General features: G+C 37.9%; 1 protein-coding gene and 1 pseudogene across 1 annotated transcript in view; both read left to right on the forward strand.

The window, feature by feature from the left end:
• Positions 1 to 11,757: 11,757 nt before the first annotated feature.
• Positions 11,758 to 11,873, forward strand: LOC112322538 (small nucleolar RNA SNORA28; annotated as a pseudogene).
• A 4,364-nt stretch (positions 11,874 to 16,237) lies between these two features.
• The window catches only part of ZNF41 (zinc finger protein 41), a 37,834-nt gene continuing 28,962 nt past the window's right edge, over positions 16,238 to 25,109 (forward strand). The window contains exon 1 of the mRNA XM_045187546.2: positions 16,238 to 16,331. The gene's annotated coding sequence lies outside the window, so the exon portion shown is untranslated. The remainder of the gene's footprint in view (positions 16,332 to 25,109) is intronic.

Here is a 25,109-nt window from a genome sequence, read left to right on the forward strand (position 1 = left end):
AAGAAAAACAAAGATCATTAATACCCTCTGGACTCCCTGGCACCTCTACAGGCTTAAAATTTTTTTTTTCTCATCTAGGAGTTGGTTCTTTGAAAAGATAAACAAAATTGACAAGCCTTTCACCAGACTCATCAAGAAAAAAAGGGAGAGGACCCAAATAAATAAAATCAGAAATGAAACAGAAGAAATTACAACTGATACCACAGAAATACAAAGGATTGTAAGAAATTACTATGAAGAACTATATGCCAAGAAATTTGAAAACCTGGATGAAATGGACAAATTTCTAGAAACATATAACCTTCCAAAACTGAATCAAGAAGAAGCAGAAAACCTTCTTGATTCTGTTCTATGAACAGACCAATAACAGCTGGTGAAATTGAAGCAGTAATCGAAAAACTCCTGGCACACAAAAGCTGTGGACCAGATGGTTTCACAGGAGAATTTTGCTAAATATTTAAGGAAGAGCTAACCCCTATCCTTCTCAGACTATTCCAAAAAATACAAGTAGAAGGAAGACCCCCAAACTCTTTTTATGAGCCCAGCATCATCATAATCCCAAAACCAGATAATGATACAACCAAGAAAAAAAACTATAGGCCAACATCACTGATGACCATAGATACTAAAATCCTCAACAAAATATTGGCAAACTGCATCCAGCAATACATTAAAAAGATCATACACCACGATCAAGTGGGATTCATCCCAGAGGGATGCAAGGATGGTACATATTTGCAAATCAATAAACATAATACATCACATAAACAAAAGGAAAGACAAAAATCACATGATAATATCAATAGATGCAGAAAAACATTTGATAAGGTACGGCTCCCATTTATGATAAAAGTACTCAGCAAAGTGGGGGTAGAGGGAGCATACCTCATCATAATAAAGGCCATATATGACAGACCTACAGCCAACATCATACTCAATGGACAAAAACTTAGAGCTTTCCCACTAACATCAGGAACAAGACAAGGATGCCCTCTCTCACCACTCCTATTCAACATAGTATTGGAAGTCCTAGCCACAGCAATCAGACAAGAAAAAGAAATAAAAGGCATCCAAACTGGATAGGAGGAAATGAAACTGTCACTGTTTGCAGATGACATGATAGTATACATGGAAAATCCTATAGACTCCACCAAAAAACTACTCGACCTAATAAATGAATTTGGCAAAACAGCTGGATACAAAGTCAATACTCAGAAATCAAAGGCATTCCTGTACACCAACAACGAAACTGCAGAAACAGAAATCGGGAAAAAAATCCCATTTGATATAGCAACAAGAAAAATAAAGTACCTAGGAATCAACCTAACCAAGGAGGTAAAAGACCTGTACTCAGAAAAGTACACAACACTGAAGAAAGAAATTAAGGAAGACACAAACAAATGGAAGCATGTACCATGCTCATGGATTGGAAGAATTAACATCATCAAAATGGCCATACTACCCAAAGCAATTTATAGATTCAATGCAATCCCTATTAGAGTACCCATGACATATTTCACAGATATAGAACAAACATTTCAGAAATTTATATGGAACCATAAACGACCCCGAATAGCTGCAGCAATTTTGAGAAAGAAGAACAAAGCAGGAGGGATCACAATACCTGATATCAAACTGTATTACAAGGCCACTGTAATCAAAACTGTTTAGTACTAGCATAAGAACAGACACATAGATAAATGGAACAGAATAGAGAGCCCAGAAATAAACCTATGTCTTTATGGTCAATTAATATTTGACAAATGAGGTGGAAGCATAAAATGGAGTAAAAATAGTCTCTTTGACAAATGGTGTTGGGAGATCTGGACGGCTAATGGCAGAAAAATGAAACTCGACTACCAAGTTACACCATACACCAAAATCAACTCAAGATGGATAAAAGACTTAAATATAAGTCTCAACACCGTAAAAGTCCTAGAGCAGAATACAGGCAGGAAAATCTCAGATATTTCATGTAGCAATATTTTCACTGATATGTGCCCTAGAGCAAGGGGCATAAAGGAAAGAATGACGAGATGAGACATAATCAAAACAAAAAGCTTCTGCACGGCTAAAGAAAGCATCTGCAAAATGAAAAGGGAACCAACCATATAGGAAAAAATATTTGCCAGTGAAACCTCAGACAAGGGTTTGATCTCCAAAATATATAAAGAACTCACACGACTCCACTCCAGGAAGACAAACAATCCAATTTACAAATGGGCAAAGACCTGAACACACACTTCTCCAAGGAGGACATACAGTGGGCCCAGAGACATATGAAAGGATGCTCAGCATCACTAGCCATCAGAGAGATGCAAATTAAAACAATGAGATACACTTCGCACCAGTCAGAATGCCCATCAGAAACAAATCAACAAACAATAAGTCCTGGTGAGGTTGTACAGAGAAGGGAACCCTAGTAGATTGTTGGCAGGAATACAGACTGGTGCAGCCACTGTGGTAAATAATATGGAATTTCCTTAAAAAACTAAAGATGGAGCTGCCTTTTGACCCAGCAATTCCACTGCTGGGATTATGTCCTAAGAATCCTGAAACATGAATTCAAAAGAACCTATGCACCCCAATGTTCATAGCAGCACAATTTACAATAGCCAAGTGGTGGAAACAACCTAAGTGCCCATCAGTAAACGAGTGGCTCAAAACACTGTGGTACATTTACACAATGGAATTCTATGCAGCAGAAAGAAAGGAGCTCCTACCCTTCGCAACAGCATGGATGGAATTGGAGAGCATTATGCTAAGTGAAGTAAGCCAGGCGGTGAAAGATAAATATCATACAACCTCACCAATAAGTGGAACCCAATCAACAAAACAAACAAGCAAGCAAAATACAACCAGAGACACGGAAATAAAGAACAAACTAGAGTAACCAGAGGGGAGAGGAGCAGGGAGATAACAGGGGAAAGAAGGGGAAGGGTTGTCAAGGAACAAGTATAAAGGACCCATGGGCAAAGCCAAAGGGGGTAGGATATAGGGTGGGAGATGGGGGTGGGTGGGGCGGGGGAAAGTGTTGGGAGGGAAATGGAGACAATTGTATTTGAACAACAATAAAAAAATAAAATAAAATATTAAAAAATTTTTGTTGCATGGTTACAACACCAGTGTGTTTCACTCGATCAAACATCACATTTCCCGATCATTTTATTTGCCTCCAGACCGTTTGTCTGTGTTATATGAAAGAAGGATTTTCCCAGGAAAATATATTTTTAAGATTTTATTTATTTATTTTTTAGGGAGGGGAAGGGAGGGAGAAAGAGAGGGAGAGAAACATCAATGTGTGGTTGTGTGTCAGGTGCCCCCCACTGGGGACCTGGCCTACAACCCAGGCATATGCCCTGACTGGGAATGGAACTGGAGACCCTTTGATTTACAGGTCCGTACTCAACAATTGAGCCATACCAGCCAGGGCCCAGGAAAATATTTTTATACAATGTAACCAGAGGGACAGGCATCCCATGTTCAGGAATTGGTCAGGAAGAATCCTGAACTTTCCTTTTTTTTTTTTTTCCAAAATCGATTTATAAAACCTCCCACTCTTTTGGTCCTGATCATTTCCCCAGTGAGCAGCCTAGACAAAAATCAATCGTTTGCACGGGACAGCTGCATTTAATAATCCGATGCCTTGCAAAGGTGTGTCTAGTAAGAGAGTGATAAGGGAAGTAGAGTCAAGCTATCAGTTCATTGGTACAAACTGCAAGTAATCTGGAAAGTTGAACACATCAAGTCAACAGCAGTGAGCCTTCTCCAAGAAGGGGTGAGGAGTCTGATCTGTGGGGAGTAGGTGAAGGGGTCACACTCCTTGTGATGTCCTTCCCAGTTTGCAGCGGTCAACAGCAACCACAAGTTAGCCACACAATTAGTCTCTGTATCAGAAATATGAAGCAAATCAGCAGCTCAAGTAAGCATACAAGCCCTTCCTTGTCAGCATTTGTATGATATTCAAATATCATATTCATGCATCATCTGTAATATTTTCATAGTTCATGGCCCTGCGGAAGCTTTCTTAAGTAGGCAACTATTCCGGAATCTGAGTCCTATTCTATGAGATAGATGTGCTTTCAGTTGAGTACAGCTCACAGTGAGGCTGAAACAGCTGCAGAACACAGTTTTAAGTTTCAGTGTAGAGTCAGGCCGGGGCAATTAGTGTGAATCGAAGATTCTTTTTAAAAGACAGTAATATTGTAGTAACTGTGTTCAGTGCCAGGTGGGTACTTGAAATATCAGGTGGCACAAGTTTGTAAATTATGTGATTGTCTAACCACTGTGCTGTACACCTAAAACCTATACAAAATAATATTGAATTATTTTGCAATGTAATTGAAAAACAAAAATTTTGAAAAAGCCAGTGACTTTTTTTTTTTTCAGTAGCCGCAAAGTTGAGACAAGGAAGGGCCAGACAATTGTGTTCCCAAGTGAAAGGCAAGGCTTTCCTAAAAGCCCTTATCTCATCAGTTTTAGCATCCAAAAAGACTCACTCAAAAATACGTATATATGACTGGAAAATCAGCAGCTTCTACCGCCAAGCACTTTGTTTCAACAATAGCACATTAGTACATTGGGTTTTGGATCTACAAAAGTACCACTTTTATCTGAAGATTGCCTCTCTTTATATGTTGTCCCCCTTTTTCCAGAGGCTCCAATTTGCAAAAAAAAAACAAAACCAAAAAACAAAAACCCAACATTCGTTATGGGGTCTTGTTCTTTTCCCACTTCTCAGAGTTGAAATTGCAATCCACCCACCAGCAGCAAAAAACAAGGGAGCTTTGATCCACGTACACTTTTCTTTTTCCTTTGCAGTTTTCCGTATCAGGATCGTCTCTGTCTAGCACTGATGAAATGACACATATAAAAATAAAATTTTACATCAATTTTTACTATACACCCAGGTGAGATAGCCTAGTAGAGAGACTCAGTGCCCAAAGTTTTTACTGGGATTTAGTCACTAGGCACCCTCTGCTGGGCATGTACCAATATTCTAGAACCCCAGAAGGAAACAGATTTTCAGCATAAAACACACTGCCTGCACAGTGAGCCCTCCTATCAGGTAGAGAATGGTGGGAACCCTCTTCAAATCAAGTTCTCATACTGTAGCCAGTGGCAAACCTTGAGAGCAGGCCTTTCAAAGGACAGCAGTCTCAGACCTGCTGTGTTAACCCCTTTCTGGAAATCCACATTATTCAGTCTGAGAAAAGCAATGCTAATACCAATACCACTGATAAACTTACTAAGAATACTTTTTAAATGGAAATATATTTTCCTTATTCTCTCCTAATTTTTTTATGATTGTACTATTTCTATATTTCCTGGGCCCTTGCATACTAATTTCTCTCTTTGAACTGTTATTAGTCTTAATTCTTGGTTCAGTGCTCACCACCAGTCCTTAGGTAAAAAATTCTCTAGTCATTTTGGTTTTCTGAAGCTTGTTCTTTAATAGATTCATGAGGAAGGACTTATGAGGACAATATTCCTTCGGTTCTTGCATAGTGATAACATTTTGTCAATGTCCTTTAGAGTTGAAAGAATTTTTCTTGGTATTAATTTCTTGGCTGACATTTTCTTTCCTGTGTATCTTAAATGTTACTTTATTCTGGCATAAAGGGTTGCTATCAAAGTTTGATGATGATCTGATTTTCTTACCCTTACAGATCATTTGCTATTGTTTTCTAGATGCTCAAAATTTTTTCTTCAACTTTAACATCCAATAATTTATGAGAACATGATTCGGCGCTGGTCATTCTGCGTAGATGTTATCAGGTACACAATGCACTCTTTCAAATATCTCCTTTATCCCTCCCACCCCACCCCACCCCAGCCCCCCAGAGACACCAACTACATGTATATTAGGCGTCTTGAATTTATCCTAGAGCTGATACTCTTGTTCATTTTTAAAGTATTTTTTCCTACATTTTAGTTTAGATATTTTCTATTACAATGCCTGCAAGTTCACTAACCTTTTCTTCTGTAATGTTTAATCTGCTATTAATTCCATTCATGCATTTTTTCATTTCAGATATAGTTTTCATCTCTAAAAGTTCTATTTGGGCTTTAAAAAAAATCTTCCATGTCTCTATTTAATATGCTTAGTTTAGGCTTTTGAACATTTGGAATAGAGTTATAATGACTGGTATAATGTTCTTCACTATTTATTTATAATCTGTGTCATTTCTGGATCAATTGGAATTAATTTATATTTCTCCAAATTATATGCCATATTTTCCTGATTCATTGCATGCCTGCTTATTTTTTACTGGATGACAGAAATTGTGAATTTTTACCTTGCTTAGGGCTGGATATTTTTCTTTTAGACAAGTAGAAGGGTGACTTCATTCACAGACTGCTCAAAAGCACAGGCTGCAGAGGACATGGATTTGTATTGGCAAACTCGTTGCACTCTTCTACCAGCCTTTCTTCTTCCCCGCCTTGGAGCATGTGTCCAGGAGGAAAACCCCCAACACCCACCCACCCACCAGCCAGAAGAAAAAGCCTTATGATGACGAATACAAAAGCTTTATTCTGGGACACAGCTAATTTATCTGGAAACAATTTGATTCTTTTAGGTCTTGCTTTTAAGCTTTATTAGGCAGGAACAGAGCAGCATTTAGTCTAGGAATAATTTTACCCCCCTACTGGCCTTCTACGTATTCTACTCAATTCCCTGTGAATTATGAGGTTTTCCACTGTATCTAGTAAGATTGGAAACTATTCCCAGCCCTCTGTGAACTCCAAGGATTATTCCCTATAATCCTTTCTGGTGGTTCTTTCCTTAGCCTTGCATAGTTTCTTCATATGCATGAGCTGAGGAGTGCTTAGCTAAAGACTCAAGAGGTACCTTCTGCAGATCTCTGGTGGTCTTTCTATGGAGCTCTCTCCTCTCTGGTGCCCTAGCTGCCATGGTCTTCTTGGACTCTCAGGTCCATCTCCTTAATCCAGGAAGACCACTGGGCTCTCCCTGGATTCTTTCTGTCAGCAATGTGACTGGAAACTATCCAGGCTGAGGCATTTGCAGGGCTCACTTCACTTGTTTCCTATTCTCAAGGATCACTGTTACTCGTTGCTTGATGTCCAATGTTTTGAAGACCATTGTTTCATATATTTTATCATTATTTTAGTTGTTTCAGATAGAAGGATAAATTTGGTCCCTGCTACTCCATCTTAGCCAGAAGCAGAAAGAAACCTGGTGTGCTCTCTCAGTATATTGTTTCACGTTTTTTATTATTCCAGGAAGTTTTCTTGAATTATACTTTTTAAATATTTTTGTTGCCTCTGTCTGCTTTTATTTTCAGGAACTCCTATGGTATATGAATTGGATCTTTTTGATTGTATTTTTCCATTACAATTTATCTCTCCCCCCCATATTCTCTTCCATCTCCACCCACCCCAATCCCGAAGTGGATCTTTTTTTTTAACTTTGATATTTGTCATTTCTTCTCAAATGTTTTCTTCATTTCTATTTTTAAATTTCCTTCTCATTGTCTTCTATTTATTTTAATCCATCATGTGTTATGTTTACTTGCTTTGTGTTTCTTGTCATTTAGCCTTCTATTCCAAAATGATTTTTGTTGTATTCCTAAATATTTCCTGGGGTCTGTCAAGTTATTTCTGAAATTTTCTAGTTCTCATTTAAGTTATTCTCTCATCATCTTGCATCATTTTCTTAATTTTTTAGCTTGTTTGCAATAGCTGATTAGTTTTGAGCTGTTTGGTAAGCATGCATTTCTGGTATGCTTTCATTGTTTCTAAGGATGGTGTTCTACCCCTTATGCTTTTATCCTTATAGCAACATTGTATGAGATTTGTCCTTTGTACATTTTTTGTTGCTCTTCTTTGTATAAAATTATGTTTCCTTAACTTTTGGAAGGAGGTGGTGTTCAGGGTAGCTTCTCAAAGGTCAGAGCTCCCTCTTCTGTTGTTTTTGCATAGTGCTAAAAATTATGGCAACCTGGTTCTGAGATTTCTTAGCTCTATTGCGCCACTTTTATCTGGACATTTTCTTTCCTTCCTGAAGTGAGCTAAATGGCTTCCTAAGGGAAATTCATGCCCTAATTTCTGAAACCTGTGTATGTTACCATATGGCAAAAAAAAAAAGGACTTTGCAGGTTTGATTAAGAATTTTGAGATGAATAAATTATCCTGCATTATCCAAGTGAGCCCTAACTACATACAATAGCAAGTGTCTTTATAATAGGGAAGTGGATGGAAATCACAGAACTATAAGAGGAGAAGGAAATGTGACTACAGAGAAAGATATTGGAGTGACGTGGCCATAAGCCAAGGAATACCAGCGGCCACCAGAAGCAGAAGAGGCAAGGAATGGATTCTCCCTTAAAGCTTCCAGGAGAAGCATGGCCTCGCGAACACTTTGATTTTGGCCCAGTGATTCTGATTTTGAGCTCTGGCCTCCAGATCTGTGAGAGAATAAGTTTACATTGTTTTAAGCCACTAGGTTTATGGTAATTTATTACAACACCAATAGGAAACTAATACAGAGTTTGTACCAAAAGTGGAGTGTTGCTGTAACAAATACCTGAAAACATAAAAATTGCTGTGGACTAAGGTAATTGGATAACAGGTAGAGGCTGGAAGAATGTTGAAGAGTATTACAGAAAAGGCCTAGATTGCCTAAAACAGACTATTTGTAGAAATACAAATGCTGAAGGCACTGCTGGTGACAGCTCAGAAGAAGCGAGGAACATGGTAGAAAACCCTATATTGTCTTAGAGAATGCATATATCATCATAAATAGAATGTTGGTACAAATATAAACATTAAAGGTGCCTTTTATGAGGGCTCAGAAGGAAATGTGGAACATGTTATTGGAAACTGGAGGAAACATAATCTTTGTCATACTATGACAGAAAACATAGCTTAACTGTGTCCTATACTTATGTGGAAATCAGAATTTATAAGCAATAACTTGGACATATAGCTGAGGCATTTTCCAAGCAAATTGTTGAGGATGAAGCCTGGTTTCTACTTGCTGTGTATAGAAAAATGTGAAAGGAAAGAGATAAACTGAAGGAAGAATTGCTAAGCAAAAAGAAACCAGGTCTTGATGATTTGGGAAATTCTCGGTCTACCCAGATTGCAAAAGGTGCTAAAATTAAGAGATTAGGTGCTAGGAAAGTATGCTCTGGAGAGAAGGCCAAGAGTGTGGCCAGACAACGTTTTATTAGTACTGAAGAGATTTGGCATGTCGTTTATGGATCCCCTCAACCTTCATAGCAGAAGCCATGAATAGAGCTGACATTAATGAGAAACAAGTCTGTGGAGGATCCTATTGTCTAATGGTATACATTCCTGTGACATACACAGGAGGTTGCAAGGTTTTTGCGAATGTTATACCAGCAGAAACACTGCCAGCTTGGACTGAAAGGGACAGAGACAGGATAAAATAAAGGAAAGCTGTCAGACTCCTAAAATTCTGCAGGTAGAAAACAGGCCTATAAAACTACTCAGCTTCAAATATGTGTTAACCATCAAGAAAAAGCAAGAATGACTCCAAGAGTAGAGTTTTGGGCCCATAGGGTGGATCCTCAAGTTACAAAAGATTATTCCCAGGCCTTGAAGCCTAATGGAATTTGCCCCGCTGATTTCAAAATGGTTCATTAACAATGACTTCTTTTTTTCTACCATTTTCACTGTTTTGGAATAGGAATGTCTGTAACTCTTATCCTATGCCTGTTCCACCATTGTATTTTGGGAAAAGATAACTTGTTTTCTATTTTTTTACCCCAAGTCCACAGATGGAGAAGAATTTTGCCCAGGATGCTATGCTTATAGAGTCCCACTTATACCGGACTTACATGATGAGATTTGGGACTTCTGAACAGATGATATTTAGATGAAATTCTGGACTTGAGAGGACTCTGTAAGCTGTAATATTTCAACACTTTTGAGGGTGTTGGAATAAGGTGAATGTATTTTGTATGTGGGATGGATATCAATATTTAGGGACCACTGAGTAGCCTGTGGTAGGTTTTATAACGGCTCCCCACAAGATATCCCTGTGTTAACTCCTGGAACATGTAAATGCTATCTTGTTTGGCAAAAAAAAAAAAAAGAAAGAAAGAAAAAGAAAAAGGACTTTGTAGATGTGATTAAGTTAAGGATCTTAAGATAGGGAGATTATCTTTGATTTTCCAGATGAGCCCTAAATACGATCTTAAGTGTTCTAATATGAGAGAAGCAGAGAGATGACATAGACAGAAGAGGAGGTGGATGTGGTGAATGATGGCGTAGAGGGCCTCCACTGCAAATACATCTACACCAACTATAAGGTGGGCAAGGAAGACTATGTGAAGGACCTGCCTGGGCACCTGAAGCCTTTTGAGAACCTGCTGTCCCAGGACCAGGGGAACCAGGCCTTCATGATGGGCAACCAGATTTCTTTCATGGACTAAAACCTACTGGACTTGCTGCTGAATCACTAGGTCCGGCTGCCTGGACTCTTCCCTCCTGCTCTGGCTTGCCTCGGTGGTACACCTCAGGGTCAACCCCTTAAGTTCAAGGACTTTCTGCTCCCTACCCCAACATGTGAACCTCCCTATCAATGGCAAAGGGAAACAGTAACTGTTTGTGGCACCCTCAGCAGGAGGCAGGGTGGCCTTCCTCCCTTTCCTCAGGATCAATGAAATTTTCAAGAAAGAGAGAAAAAAAGGTAGGGCTTTGAAGGATCACATTCTCTGATAAGATCCAATAAAAACACAAATAAATTACTACCAAAATATCTTAACCAGCTGGAAATTAAGAAACACTTTCCTAAATAAATCAAAACTAAATGTGTCTATGTTACATACACATAAACTCTACCAGTCCATACAGAAAGATGGAAAATTTCCAATTTATTTTATAAAAGGAGAATAACTTTAATACCGAAACAAATATTGCTCAAAATAAAAGATAACTAGAGATAATCTTTCATGGATATGGGTGACATTTTCTAAATAAAATATCAGCATATCAAATCCAGCTGTGTCTCAAGAAAAAAATACACCATAACCATTAAGATGGTTCCAGGAGCCCTGGCTGGTATAGCTCTCAGTGGATTGAGCTCAGGCCTGTGAACCAAAGGGTTGCTGGTTTGATTCCCAGTCAGGGCACATGCCTGGGTTGCAGGCCAGGTCCCCAGATGGGGACACATGAGGGGCAACCACACATTGATGTTTCTTTCCCTCTCTTTCTCCTTCCCTTCCCCTCTCTCTAAATAAATAAATCTTTTAAAAAAAAGGTGATTCCAGGAATTCTAGTATGGATGAACATTTGTAAATCAATCAACATAATTCATCACACCAATACTTTAGAAAAGCCACATAATGCTATTAATTATTATAAAAATTGTATGATACAATTCGGTAGCAATTCATATTAATAATAAAAACTCAAAATATTAGTAGAAGGAAACTACTTAAAATGGACAAGACCATTTTCCAAAAATTGCCAGAAAACTTCATACTAAATGATAAGTGTTTAAACCATTTCCATTAAAACTGGCAACAAGATAAGGATGCTCTCTATCATATCTATTATTCAACATTATTTTGAAGACTATCTCAACATTGTCCAACACAACTTCCCACAGTGATGGAAAATGTTTTCTATTTAATGCTGTCCAATACAGTAGCCACTAGCTATGCATGGCTATTGAGCAATTGAAATGTGGCTAGGTGACTAAGAAACTGAATTTAAAATTGTTTTAGTTTAAATAAATTTAAATTTAAATAGCCACATAATTGCAAGCAACACTCTGAGGCAGATGATCAAACAATTTGAACTTGCTATAGCAACAAAGTCTAATCTATTCCGGTGCTCTCTCCTCTTTGAGACAAACCTGTTATATAGACTTAGTGTAAAAATAATAGCCACATAAGCTTAGTGGCTACTGTCTGGTACAGTTAAAATAGAAGAAAAAATCACATCAAATATTGGATAAAAGAGACAATGTTATCTATATCTGATATGATTGTACAATTAGAAAATCTGAGAGACTCTACTAAGAAGCTCCCAGATTTGGTAGGTAGTTTTGAGAAGGAGCTACGTATAAGGTACAATTATACAAATGGATACTTTTTTCCTATATTAGCAGTAAGCACATAGGATTAGCAAAAATAAATCTGAACAATGACAACAAAATTATTATAAATATCTAAGAATAAATTTTACAAGAAAAGATAATGCACTTACAAGAAGACTATAAAATATCATTTCAGTATATAAGTCATGATCAAATACAGACACAAGCTTATTAGTTACAAAGGTTTATTATAATAAAAAGCATTGACTATTTCCAAGCTATTAATATAATATCAAATATAATTCAACTCAAAATCACAATAATTTTGTTTTGTTAGGAGTTTTGGCGGAGGTAGAGGATAGTATTTATTTTGAAACTTGATAAAACAATTGTAAAGTCCAGCATTCCTAGAAAAATAAATTTGCAAGAACAAAAATTCTTTGACATCAGATTACAGACACACAATAGAGTTCAGATGAAATGAATTCAGTCATGTAATATGAATAGAGACATTAACTGAAGAAGATACAATATACAAGAAACATTGTACATAAGACAATGACACCTCAGTCCCCTTCAAAGTAGGTACCTTAGGACCTCACACAGTTCTCCCAATTGCCATCAGCTGCCCCATCATATTTTCCTGAATCTCATCAAGAGTCTGAAATCTCTTCCCATTCAAAGGTGATTTAAGTTTTGGGAAAAGCCAGAAGGCACAGGGTGCCAACTATGGGCTCTAGGGGGACTGACTCACCTGGGTGATTTGACGTTTCACCAAAAACCTCTGCGCAAGATGTGATGCATGAGTGGGCGCCTTGTTGTGATGAAGCTGCCAATCACCATAGCTCTGGCTTTCTGAATCATCTGCATAGTTTCCATAGAGGAATATTCAAGCTTAATGCAAATTTGATGCAGATTCGTTGCTTTACTCAGTCAGTCATTTTGAATGTGATGGCCACACAGTACACATGCTCACTCAACATCATCTACCGCCCCCACTGACTAGTACAGTGAAGTTGTCATTATTCTTGCATGCTCATTCCAGTCTCCTTGGCTGCCAGATTACATCAATGTTGCACAAACCATTCTCGCTATATTAACAATGGCTGGACTTTTTCCAAACAGTCCTTGTATTTGTGACCTCATATTACAGAAGTGTTATTTAATTGAGTGAATGCAGAGCAATGTGTTCCATAAAGGGTCCCAGCTGGTAATGAATTTTACTTGAACCCTGTGACCTTGGTAAACAGGGCAGTTAAAAAAAACCCCTTACTTTTTTTGTGTTCCAGAAAACGGCTTACTGCAAAGAATCCCACTTCTGTATACGCCTTAGATAGGATTCACAGATGCCCCCCCTCCGTTTACCTATGACAGTTCAGATACAGATCCTCCAAATTCCCATTCTTTGCCTCATAAACTCTGATTAATTGGAACAAATGCTTGTTAGCTAAACTTTAGTCAGGCTTCTGTCTTTCCTACAGGCTCCTGAACTTTGATCACCCCGGCCTGAGCAAGCACAAAAGATAATGTGGAAGGTGCCCCCCTTCTCAGCTTTTTCTGAGAATCAGTTGATCCACTGGTCATTCCCATGATTGTGCAGTTTCTCCACAGACTCTGCTGATCTTGGCTTGCCTTGTCCTTAACCTGGCTATATGAGAAAGGCAGGCCCTTTTTCCGTTTGGTTATGAGATGCTTGCAGATTTCTAAAATGGGATATTTCTTCCTATTGCAATAGTTTTTCTTTCTAATTAGTCTCTTACTATCTATATCTGGATTTGTTTTTATTTGACACAGCAAAAACAAAGACGGACTTTAACCTCATGCCACACACTAGACTAAATTCCAACTAAAGTAAAGGTTCGAGTAAAAAAATTAAAAGAATAAAAAGGAAATAAATGTTGCCTGGCCAGGTAGCTTAGTTGGTTAGAGCATCGTCCTAATATGCTAAGGTTGTGGGTTCCATCCCTGGTCAGGGTGCATACAAGAAACAACCAATGAATGCATAAATAGGTGGAAAAATAAATCTATGTTTCCCCCCCCAAATCAATAAATAAAAATTTTAAAAATTAATATTAAGACTATTTTTTTAGGGTGAAAGGATTGAGAAGTACAGATTGGTAGTTACAAAACAGTCATGGGGATGTAAAGTACAGCATAGGGAATATAGTCAGTAATATTGTAAAAACTATTCACGGTGCCAGGTGGGTACTGGAAATATCAGCGGGGGTGGGCACTTGGTAAAGTATATGATTGTCTAACTACTATGCTGTACACCTGAAAGTAATACAAAATAATGTTGAATGTAAACTGTAACTGAAAAGTTTTTTCTAATTTAAAAAAAGAACAAAGTGAGATACACATAAAAAATAAAATAAAATGTACTTAATAGACTACAGGTAAACTACGTGATATTTATTAAAGTGGATTTTTATTGCATTATTGAAAAAATTACCTTTTTAGGACTACCTGGAATAGGGAAGGAAAATCATGCAAGACAGGAGATACAAAAGCCAGAAAAGAAAGCTTAGACTTTTCTGATGAGAGAATAAATTTTTCTAATTACCGATCAAAGGACACATCAGATGCAAAGAACAAAAAGAGTTAGGGGAAACACGCTGCAATGCAACTAAGAAAGTGTTAATATCCCTGATGTACAAAGAGCTTCTGCAAAATGATAAGAAAAAGACAAATCAGTCCAAAGAAAATTGGAGAAGGATTTGAAGAGTGGCAGAAGAGAAAATTGAAATGGTTAACAAAGAGAAAAATATCCTCAGTCGCACAAGTAGTTAAGAAAATGCAAATTAAAGCAGTTTAATACTACTAGCTCACTGGCAAAAATTAAAAGGAGCATGGACATCCAATGCTAGAGATTTGCGTTAATGAATTCATAGTTTGCTGATGGGAGTTGGAAATGTTATAGTCATTGGGGGAAGTGCTTTGGCTGCATTTATCTATTCAACAACAAAATACTCTTACCTGCATTTAATAATAAAACTTCATTTAGCATAATATTCCTCAGTTCCATTCATGCTGTTGCAAAAGGTAGGAGTTCTTTCTGCTGCATACTAGGGAATTGACTGTGGGGTGGGGTGGGGTGGGCAGACAAGGGCAAAGGGGGGAAAATTGGGACAACTGTAATAAAATGACAATTAAAAGTGATTTTAAAAAACTTCCAAGTATAGGAAGCACAAATTGACTGGTGCCCTGAAAACATGACTCATCAACAATACAGTGCGGGTATTTCTGTCCTGAGTAACACATGGGGAAAGCAGAAGAGAATGATGAAGCAGGAGATAGAAATTTTAAATGACCCAACAAAGAAGCTTGGATCTATAAACACATGTGCTAAACACAACACCTGGAAAATACACCGTCTTTTCAATCAAGAGATGACACAGTTTTGAAAAGTGGGCCAGTACTTAAGCCTTAAGGGAAGTTTTAACAAATTTCAAAGAGTCCACATCATTCAGACATTCTGAGAGTACAGTGCGATTAGGATAGATGTCAGTAACATGGAATTAAGTTTGTCTTTGGGGAAATGGAAAATGATGTGAGGAACTGTAAAATTTTCTGTACTCCCTCTTAATTCTTTCTTTGAGTCATTAATTCTGAGAACAGGATGTGGCTGGACTGAGGTGGCCCAAATCGTAAACTGCTCCTTTAGACTGAATTTCAACAACTGCAGATCAAAGCCCACACAACTTGCAACTGGCACTCAGTGCTTTCTTTTCCTTCCCCTATAAACAAAAACTCCTCTGCTATATAAAACTCCCCATACTCCAGGGGACACTGCGTTGGGCTGTTCTCCCTGTCACTCCCGTGTGAATAAAGTATCTATTTCCTTGCCCTCCTGGTCTCAAAGCATTTTTACAAGTTCGACAGTGGACTGCTAAATAATTCATGAGTCAAAAGGGGAAGGAAGTTACAAATGGGTACTTGAGATTTAACACTCATGAAAATAAATCAAAACCTGAATCTTTAAAACCTTTAGCCTTAATGTTTATATAAGGAAACCATAAAGGTCAATTAATGGATTTCTAAACATTGGATGGCATGCCCCACCACAGATGTCACAGACTCCCCCCAGCCAAGTTACTCCACAGATACTTGGTGTGAGGCTCTCCATCACCCCTCAAGTCCCCGCGCCCAGAGTGGTTAAACTCTCGCTGCGGGCGACTTCCGCTTCCTGGCCTAAAGCTGACACGTACTATTCCCCGCGGTGGCAACGACTCTGGTCGGTGACAGCTGAAGAGTTGGGCGATGCCCTCAGCCCACGGGTGGACAGAGGCCCTGTCAGGTGGGCACGAAGCGGCGCCCCGGGCTCTGCGACCGCCAGCGGAACGCGGACCGTTCAGTACCCCAGCAGTGAGACCGGGGCTGGGGCTGGGACTGGGGAGGGGGCGGGCCAGTTTCTGGGCCCGCCGCTCGGAGGAATGTTTCCAGCTGAGCGGGGGGACGCGGGCTCCCGGGGATACAGCTCAGTGCCAGCACCTGCGTTCTGAGAAGGGACAGCGCCCGACCTGAGCCTCCGCGGCTGCTGGGGGACAGTGCAGTGGGAGAAGTCTGGTTGGCACAGCCCGTGGTCTGGCCCCATCAGCTACCGGGAAGTACCACAGGGGGAGATCGGGCTGGGGACCGCCGGCTCCGTGGCAGAATGACCACCCTTCCAAGATGGCGACTCCCGGAGAGATACTCCCAAGGGCACTTCCATGTTAGTTGCCTGACAAAGTCACTAAAGAAAATTTGAAAGCCCGCCTCTCCTTGGACACACATGCACATACACTAACATGTCGTGAGTGCACCTGGTGTAACTGCAGATGGACGGTCAATTCCCAGGCGACACTGAGCATGTGCAGGATAAAACAGTCCCTCAAATGCACCTCCAACACTTATGGCTCCCGGCCTGAGTTTAACAGGGGAAATTCAGTGCCAGTAAAGTATTCACCTAATTATAGGAGTGTCATAACGTGAATTTGGTGCTCTGTAGGATGAGTGATGGGGCTTCTCTGGAGTCACAAAGTGCGCAGAGAAAGTGGCAGGGGGTTATGGGTGAGTGACAGGGTCAGTGGGGGAAAAATGTGGATAGTCTGTGCAATGACTGATGGGGAGATGAGTGAGTGATGGAGGAGATATGAAGGGGTGAATGGTGCTCACTTTGAGGTGGAAGTCATGGGGGAACTGTGGAGTTAGTGTTCAGTAGGCTGGGGTCAATGACAGGGATATCTGTATGGTGAGCAATGAGGGTCCTCTAAGTTCACTGATGAGGAGGATCCTTAGACATCATTGATGGGGTCTGTGAGGTAAGTAATTGGATCTGTGGGATAAGTAATGGAAGTCTATGTGGCGAGTGATAAGGGGTTAGTGCAGTAAGGAATGGGGACTGTGGTGTGAGTGATAGGGTCTCTACAGTAAGATGAGTGGTCTGTGGAATTAGTGATGGAGGCCTGTGGAATAAATGGTGGAGGATTCTGTGCAATGAGTCATGGGTGTTAGCAGGATAAGTCATGGAGGTCTGTAAGGATGAATGATGGGAGTTCAGTGGGGTGAGTAAGGAAGGTCTTTGGAAGGAGTAATGGGTGGTCTGTGGAATGAATGGTGGAGACTTTGTGGTGTGATTATTGGAGAGTCAGTTAGTGATGATGACTGTGAGGTGTATGATGTGGTTTATTGGGTGGGCAGTTCAGATTTCTCTGGTGTGAGTGATGGGATTCCATGGACTGAATAATGCATTTATTTGGACCCAGTGATGGAAGGGCCTATGGAGTAAGATATGCTGTTTCATGGAGTCACTGATAGTGGGTCTCACATGTTGTTTCAAAATCCTACTTTTGACTTTGTTGGTCCTCCTGTATCTTTGTTTCCTGTGTCATTAATTTCTGCCATTGATTTCATTATTTCTTATCTGGTTTTTAAATTCTTATTTTAAAATTCCTAATTGGATGCTTATCTCATTAATACTCAATCATTTTCTTTTATAACATAAGCATTAGGTTTATGAATTTTTGAGAACATTTTAGCTGCATGTCCCAAATTTTGGTATAAAACATTTTCATTATGCCTCACTTCTCATGTTTTCTAATTTCTGTTGTAATGTTCTCTCTGACCCTTTAGTTATTTAGATATGAGATTTTGATTTTCCTAAAAGTTGACGATTTTGTTATTGATTTCTTAATTACAGTCAAAGACTGTCATCTGAGTGGTTATTAGGTGCAGGAATCAATGTCTTCAATCAATACATACCACCAAATTATTTTCAAAAACTTGTAAAATTCAAACACTCACCAGCAATATATGAACTCCCACCAGCAATATATTTCAGATAATATCATGACATAACATCTATGTCAACAAACATCCTTTCCCACAGTGAATGTTAGTGCTTTTTAAATTTTCCCCATTCTGAGAACCAAACACAAGAATATTTAGTTTATTTTGATGTGCACTTTCCTGACAACTAGTGATTGAACATCTTTTTCTCTTCATTGACCATTGGAATGTATTTAAAATTTTTTTAATATCCTTTCGTCTTTATTCCTTTGGGTGGCTTGTCTTTCTCACTAATTTGTGAATATTAACCTTGTGTCATTTCTTGTAATTATATTTCCTTTGTCTCTTTATATGTTGACTTTTAAAAGGTGTCTTCATGTATAATTAGAAAGAATAATCATCTGGTTAGATACGTCTTTATCCTTTACAGATCCTGAGTGTCCTGTCTTGCCTACACTTCATATTTAAACAAGTATATGCCTTAAATTTAATATTTTATGTTTTTATTTTTAAAGTTAAATTTTAATGCAACTGGAAGTTATTCTGGCGTGCTGTAAGATGGGACCAACATTTGTATTTTCCATTTGGATGGAAAATTGCCAGCACCAATCATTTAATGAATACAATTTTTTAACTCAATTAGATGCCATTTTTGTGACATAAATTCCTAAATGTTATTGTTCTATTTCTGAACTCTATTTCTTCTTCTGATATATTTATCTAACTCCCTATAAAAATTGTATTGATTTTAGAAATATTTTTTAATATTGAATAGTGATAGTCCCCTCACTGTTCTTCTTTTGGTTGTTTTCTTTAATATTCTTTAGCATTTATTCTGACATGAATATTAAAACCACTTTATTTTGATTAAAAAACAACCGTTAAATCTATAACATTTCATAGTTTTCTTTATACATCCAGCACCTTCTTTTTTAAAAAAAGTTCATTCTTAGATATTTTTCATTCGTTTTTGTCCTCATGGTGAATTTTTTTTATTATATAGAAAATAATCTATTAATTTTTATAATTTCATTTTCTTTCACATTTTTTTTATCTAATCCAATTATGAAATTCTTATGTGAATTCCAGTTGCTTTTCATAGTCTCTTAGTTTTCCTAGATATACTAATCATATTACATCAAATTAACAATGATACTCTCTCTTGCTTTCAAATATTTATTCTGATTACCTCATCTTCTCTTACTGCATTAGCGAGAGTTTTCAGAACAATGTTGAGTGACACTTGATACAGGAAGGGTATCCGTATCTTGTTGTTAATTGGAAAGTGAAATGTGTTCATTCATTCATTCATTCATTCAACAAACATTTATTGACTACCTTCTCTTGCCAGATACTGGGTTTGAAATCCTGAATGGGCACTTACTAGCTACATAGTTTTTTTCTAACAGCTTTGCTGATATAATTCACCTACTGTAAACTTCATCCATTTAAAGCTTATGCAATTCAGTGGTTTTTGGTATATTCATAGAGTTGTACAGCCACTACCACAACATAATTTTAGAATATCTCATCCCTCCAAAAAGAAACATTGTACTCATTCCTCATTCCCACCCCTTACCCACACCTGCAGGCGACCACTAATTTACTTTCTGTCTCTATAGATTTGCCTGTTCTAGACTTTTCATATAAATGGAATAATACAATATGTGGTGTTTTATAATTTTCTCCTTTCACTTAGCATAATGTTTTCAAGACTCATATGCTATAGCATGTTATCAGTACTTCATTCCTTCTTTTTTACTGAATAATATTACTTTTCAAGGATATATCACATTTTGTTTATCCATTCACCAGTCGGATATTTGAGTTGTTTTAACTTTTTTGGCTACTATGAACAATGATGCTGTGAACATTTGTGTACAAGTTTTTGTGTGATGTGTGTTTTCATTTCTATTGGGAGTGGAATAGCTATATCATATGATATCTCTGATGCTTAACATTTTGAAAAACTGCCAAACTGGCTTTCACAATGGTTACGTCATTTTACATCCCACCAGCAATGTATGAAGTTTCCAATTTGTCACATCCTAACCAACACTTGTTTGTTATTGTCTGTCTTTTTGATTCTAGCCATCCCAGTGTGCGTGAAGTGGTATTTCATTGTGGTCTTGATTTTTATTTCCCTAATGACTACTGATGTTGAGCATCTTTTCATATGTGCAATCAACTGGATGTTTATGTCCCCCTGTTCATATGTTGAAATCCTGGGGTTCAGGGGTTGGGTGAAAAAGATGAAGGGATTAAGCAAAAAAAAAGGAAAAAAACATAAACTGACTATTGTATGGTGATTACTAAAGAGAAAGTGGGATTGGGAGAGGTAGGAGAGGGTAAAGGGGGGATAAATGGTGATGGAAGGAGACTTGACTTGGGGTGGTAGACACACAATACAATATACAGATGATGTGTTATAGAATTATACACCTGAAACCCATGTAATTTTATTAACCAATGTCACCCCAATAAAATAAATTTAAAAAGAAAGAAATCATAATCCCCAATGTGATGGTATTAAGCAGTGAGGTCTTTGGGAAGTGATTAGGTCATGAGTGTAGAGCCCTCATAAATGGGATCAGTGCCCTTATAAAATAGACCTCAGAGAGCTCCCTTCCCCATTTTGTCATGTGAGGACACAGCAAGAAGATGGCCATCTATGAACCAGGAAGTAGGTTCTCATCAGATACTACGCTTGTTGGCGCCTTGATGTTGAACTTCCTAGTCTCTAGAACTGTGACAAATAAATGTTTAAACCACCAGGGCATGATAGTATTATAGCAGGCTGAACAGACTGAGGCAATGAGCTCATTGGACATTTGTATATCTTCTTTGGAGAAATATGTATTCAGATCTTTTGCCTATTTTTAAAATCTTTATTGTATTTTTTCCATTACCATTTAGTTCCCTATTCACCCCTCTCCCCAGCAATCACCACACTGTTGTCCATGTCCATGAGTCATTTTTCATTTTTGTTCAATCCCTTCGCCCCCACTCCACTACCTGGGTTATTTGTCTTTTTATTACTGAATTGCAAGTGTTCTTTGTATGTTTTGGATATAAGTCCCTTTTCAGATAATATAATTTTCATATATTTTCTTCCATTTTGTGGGTGTCTTTTCACTTTCTTGATGGTGACCTTGTAGCACAAAAGATTTTAATTGTGATGAAGTCCAATTTATCTATATATTTTTGTTATAGACTTTTCTTTCCTCTATTGAATTATATTGAAGTTATTATCTAAAATCAATTGACTGTAAATGTAAAAGTTTATAACTGAGCTCTGGATTCTGTTTCATTCATCTATGTCTACCCTCATGTAAGTACCACACTGTGTTGATTTGTGTAGCTTTCTATTAAGTTTTGAAATAGGAAAATGTGTGTCCTCCAACTATGTTCTTATTCAACATTTTGGCTATTCAGAGTCCCTTGCATTTCCATATGAATTTTAGGATCAGCTTGTAACCCTCTGCAAAAGTGCCAGCTGGGATTTTGATGTGGATTCTGTTGAACCTGTACATCATTTGGGAAAATATTGTCATCTTAATGATATTAAGTCTTCTGATCTGGACTTGTTTTTAAGCGCAATGTTTTCTGGTGATGTTTTGGTAGTCATTGTAATATTTAAATAGTTTTTATGTTCCTTTTTAATTTGTGTTTTTATTAAGAACAGCTTCTGAATTGTTTCAGGTGCTTTTTGATAGCCTCGACGGCGTCACTGTCTTCACTTGATTGTTGTAATGAGCTGTACTGATATGTATGTGGACCGATCTTTGCCTTCCTGGAATGATTCTATTTCCTCAGGGGGAATTTTTCTTCTGAGATGGTCGGATTTCAGTAATATTTTACTAAAAATTTTGCCACATGAGAAAACTGCTTATAGTTTTCTTGTTTTTTATTTAACATGTTTTGGTATTAAGCTTATGCTAGTTTTTAAAAGAAATTCAGGAGTTTCTTTTATATGTTAAAATGGCATACTAATTTTTAAATTTGAGGTATAAACACACTTAGAACTGGTGCCTTTAAAAGGGTAAATTTTAATTATTTTCTTTTCTCTGATTACCGGTCTTTACACATTTTTATTTTGGGGGGGTTAATTTTGGTAGTTTATGTTTGCTAGGGATTTTATATTTTCACGAGCTGTATATAATGCTTAGTTAAATTATTTCGATCACTCCCACATCTGTGGGAATAACTCCTTTTCCTTCCTAAAATTGTGTGAATGTGTGTGTGTGTGTGTATGTAAATATATATATAAATAGCCCTTGCTTGTGTGACTCAGTGGATTGGGTGTGAACAAGAGGGTCGCAGGTTCTATTCCCATTTGGGGCACATGCCTGAGTTGTAGGCCAGGTCCCCAGTGGGAGGCGCTTGGGGTCAGCCACACACTGATGTTTCTCTCCCTCCCTTCCCCTCTCTCTAAAAAAAATAAATAAAATATTTTTAAATAAATAAATATATAAATATAAATATACATATAAATATAGTCTTCTCTTACCTTTATCAAGTTTGTCATAAATATCTTCATTTTCTAATTTCTTATGTTTAACACTTAGTTCATTTATCTGTGGGTTTTCTTTTTAAATATGAAAAACATTGTGGACCAAAATATCCATTAAATATATCATAACCTACGTCTTAAAATTTGGTGTGAAGTATATAATTTTATTACTGAATTTATCTTCAATCTTAGCTGTGGGGAACCATTCCAAGCGTGGGAAATGTGACTCAGCTCCCACTTGGAAAAGCCAGTGGGGAGCGAGGTTGGCGGGCAGGACCCACGTCCATGGATAGGTTCTCCCGTGGGAAATCAGGCCTGCATTGTACCTAGACTGCTATGAGACTAGCTCTTGCTAAAACTCCCTCACCCTGAGGCAGCAAATGTTTACTGAGTATCTTTATCTTCCTAAAATCTGAGCTAGACCTTCCAGGTATGGAGCATAACCCGGTTAGGACCATTTCTTCCTTACATTGCAAATATCCTCCTTTGATGTATTCAGCGACATCCTCTCCTTTGTCTGCAAAAGATAACCACCCAAAACAAACCTATGCATAGTAAATGAGGACCATCTTTGATGTAAGGGGCCTAGAAAAACAATAAAAGCTTGTCAAGGCAAGGGTCTGGGCGCTCTCCTCTTGAGAGAGTGGCCAAGGCACTCAGGCGCTCTGCTCTTGAGAAAGTGGCCACGCTGTCCCTTTTCCTCCACAGGATTTCTGTAGTCCGAGTGTATTTGTATATTGCAACCACAACACCGGATCCTGCGGGCCAGGATCTGAATCACTTAGCATGTTTAGAGAATATTTCTCCTGCTCTATTGAGATATAAGTGACATATAATATTGCATAAGTTTAAGGTGTACAATATTTTGATTTGATTCATTTATATATTGCAAAATGATTACCACTATATTGTTAGCTAAAACCTCCATTGTGTCACATAATTTGTGTGTTGTGTGTGTGTATGTGTGGTGAGAACATTTAAGATCTACTCACTTAGTAACTCTCAAGCATAGAACTTAGTTTTCTTAGCTATAATCACCATGCTGTATAATAGATCTCCAGAACTTCTCTTATAACTGGAAGTTTGTACCTTTTGACCAACATCTCCTCATTTCCCCCACACCCCGCCCCTGCTAAATTGCAAGCTGGTTTTGGTATTTGGTTATCTTTTTATTATATATTTCTTTTTAAAAATTATTTATTTAATTTTTTAGAGAGAGGAAGAGAGGGAGAAAGAGAGGGAGGGAAACATCGATTTGTGAGAGATACATCCATCAGCTGCCTCTTGCACACCCCCAACTGAGGACCTGGCCCTCAACCCAGGCATGTGCCCTGACCTGGAATTGAACCGGCAACCTTTCGGTTCACAGGTTGGCACTCAGTCCAATGAGCCACACCAGCCAGGGCTCTATATTTCTTTTTTATTGAGATATAATTGTCATAGAACATTGTGTAAGCTTAAGGTGTACAATGTGTTGAGTTAATACATTTATATATTGCAGTATGATTACCACTGTAGCTTTAGCTAACACCTCTATCATGTTACATAATTATCATTTCTTTTTTTTTTAGTTGAGAACATTTAATATCTAGTGCTTTAGCAATTTTGAATCTATATTTGAATTTATATTTCTGACATTACAGGATTGTAATTAATATAGCCTGTCAAAAATTTAATTTTTAAAAAATAATCAATTTTTTAGCCCAAGTTGCACAATTAAAATAAAAAAATTTAAGTCTGCCATGAGTTTAAGAGAAGAGTACATTCACTGGACATAATGAAGTTATGCACCTTTAACTTATTGATTATATTTTTCAAATCCTCTTCACTTGTTTTTGTCTACTTGGCTCATTAATTATAGAAGAGGTATAATCAAATCTCCCAGCATAATTATGAGTTTCTAAAAATTCTTTTACTTTGAGCCCTGGCTGGTGTGGTTCATGGATTGAGCACCAGCCTGTGAACCAAAAGGTTGCCGGTTTGATTCCCAGACAGGGCACATGCCTGGGTCCCCCGGCATGGGTTGCAGGCCAGGCCGCCAGTTGGGTGTGTGAGAGGCAACCGATCAATGTATCTCACACACTGATGTTCACGTCTCTTTCTCCCTCCCTTCCCTTTTCTCTAAAAAAATAAATCAATAAAGTCTTTTAAAAAACTTTTTACTTTGCAAAAATTATAGACTCACAAGAAGTTGCAAACATGAATTATAGGTAATTGCAAATTTAGTACAGAGAGATCCTGTGTAACCTTCACCCAGTTTCCCCCAATAGTTATGTCTTATAAAATCATAATATA

This window comes from Desmodus rotundus, chromosome X (genome assembly GCF_022682495.2).
Source record: "Desmodus rotundus isolate HL8 chromosome X, HLdesRot8A.1, whole genome shotgun sequence".
Classification (NCBI taxonomy): Eukaryota; Metazoa; Chordata; class Mammalia; order Chiroptera; family Phyllostomidae; genus Desmodus; species Desmodus rotundus.